Below are 2,133 nucleotides of genomic sequence, written 5' to 3' on the forward strand. Positions count from 1 at the left end.
TATACCATTATCTCCTGTATCTAATGGATCCCTATTTAAAGCAAACAGATCAGTACATACATCAATGTTCTCAAAGATAAGGCTAATAATATACTTATTATAAACTTTAAAAGACAGAACACATGTCATGATTCTGGGGTTGTGCAAAATGGGTTTACTGTAGATAATGTGTTAAAAGCTGTTGACTGAACTTAATTCCTATTCTTTAATCAGGATTAAGCAAATTCCTCCGGACCTGAAAAGTGGAGGGTCTAGCCTCTCTATCCGGTCTTAAAATGGATTACTGCCCTGTTTGAGCTTAGGTACTACCTCACAGTCCTGTAATCCAATTAGGCGAAGAGGCTCTACAACTGAAGATGGCGTGGGAGGGAGGAATTGTGCCCAATGGCACAGAAGGCAGGAACTTCTACATCCCCATGTCCAACAGGACTGGGATTGTTAGAAGTCCTTTTGAATACCCACAGTATTATATGGTAGATCCATGGATCTTCAAGCTTCTAGCTTTCTACATGTTCTTCCTGATCTGCACTGGAACTCCCATCAATGGTCTGACATTGTTCGTAACAGCTCAGAACAAGAAGCTTCGTCAACCTCTCAACTACATCCTGGTCAACCTGGCTGTGGCTGGGGCTTATCATGTGCCCTTCGGATTCACCATCCACCCATCACCATTCTGCCTTCTACGGTACTTCATTCTTGGCCCCACTTTCTGTGCTATTGAGGGATTCATGGCCACACTTGGAAGTAAGAAAGAAGGAAGTTCTCTCTTCAGTGTGTCTCTTAAATGTGTGTGGAAAAATCCATTGCATGAACTAATATCTTCTCTTACCTTTCTCTGTGCAGGTGAAATCGCTCTCTGGTCACTGGTTGTCCTGGCTATTGAGAGATACAACACACATGCGCTGGACCCCCACTGTTTGGCTGGTCTATGTTATTCACATTTGTAGTTGTCATTTACTTACAACAAATATGACTCTAATTTTTACAACCTGGCAAAGAAGATTTAAAAACTTTGAGAACCACTCAAACGACTTAGACTTAAGAAAGTGATGAAATAAGGGATAAAATGAGGTTGGTAGATACCGTAGAGCAGAGCTTGTTTTATGGCTAAAGTCTAAATGATATGCTCTTCTTAAACCTCACACAGGTACCTTCCTGAGGGCATGCAGTGCTCCTGAGGACCCTACTACTACACCTGGCTACAGGCTTCAACAATGTATCATACGTCATCTACATGTTTGTTGTTCACTTCTTGGTTCCCGTCTTCGTCATTTTCTTTACTTACGGATTCCTTGAGCTTACTGTCAAAGCTGTAAGTGAAGTTTAAGTTGTTCTTTGCCCTGTGTATCATTAATAATAGGATAAACTATATAACTAATCGCCACCACTGTACATGGTAGAATTTTTGGATGAACTTACGCTTATCTTTTATTTTATCAAACTCTTTAGGCTGCAGCCCAGCAGCAGGAGTCAGAGTCCACCCAGAAGGACGAGGCCACTTTCACCGGTTGGATCTTCCTGAACAAAGGAGCTTCCTTCACTGCCATGACAGCAGCTCTTCCCGCCTTCTTTGCAAAGAGCTCAGCTCTTTATAATCCTGTTATCTCCTGTTATCTATGTGCTCTTTAACAAATAGGTCAGTACAACATGTTCTTGTTTTGTAGTATTTGCCTTTTCTTTATATAATCCTGAACCATGCACTCATTTCTGAATTTGCTATCTTTGCTCTCTTCTTCAGTTCCGTAACTGCATGCTGAGCACTGTTGGAATGGGTGGCATGGTGGATGATGAGACCTCAGTTTCTGCCAGCAAGACAGAAGTGTCTTCTGTCTCTTAAATATAGAGACATTTTCCTATACCTGGACATTTTACTGTCTACTGACCTGGAATAATTCTTGTTGTGGATTGAGGGAAGTTCAGGGACGTCTGAACCACTTGACCAGTGATGGACACAGCTCTAGGAGCAAACTCATGAACTGCATTTTCTATTTTTTTTATTTAAAGGATGTTGAAAAGTGTCTGTCATGACGATGTGAATTCATAATTATTTCAAATAATGGTAACATCTGTAAACAAATGTATGTGGATGCTCAGTTTGACTTTCCCCTGTTGTCAGAGGCAGAGTTTAAGATA

General features: G+C 41.0%; 1 pseudogene; it reads left to right on the forward strand.

The window, feature by feature from the left end:
- Positions 1-356: 356 nt before the first annotated feature.
- On the forward strand, positions 357-1,837 carry LOC118327987 (annotated as a pseudogene).
- The last annotated feature ends 296 nt before the right edge of the window (positions 1,838-2,133 follow it).

The sequence above is a fragment of the Morone saxatilis genome, unplaced genomic scaffold, assembly GCF_004916995.1.
Source record: "Morone saxatilis isolate NCDOM2014 unplaced genomic scaffold, NCSU_SB_2.0 Contig18, whole genome shotgun sequence".
Classification (NCBI taxonomy): Eukaryota; Metazoa; Chordata; class Actinopteri; family Moronidae; genus Morone; species Morone saxatilis.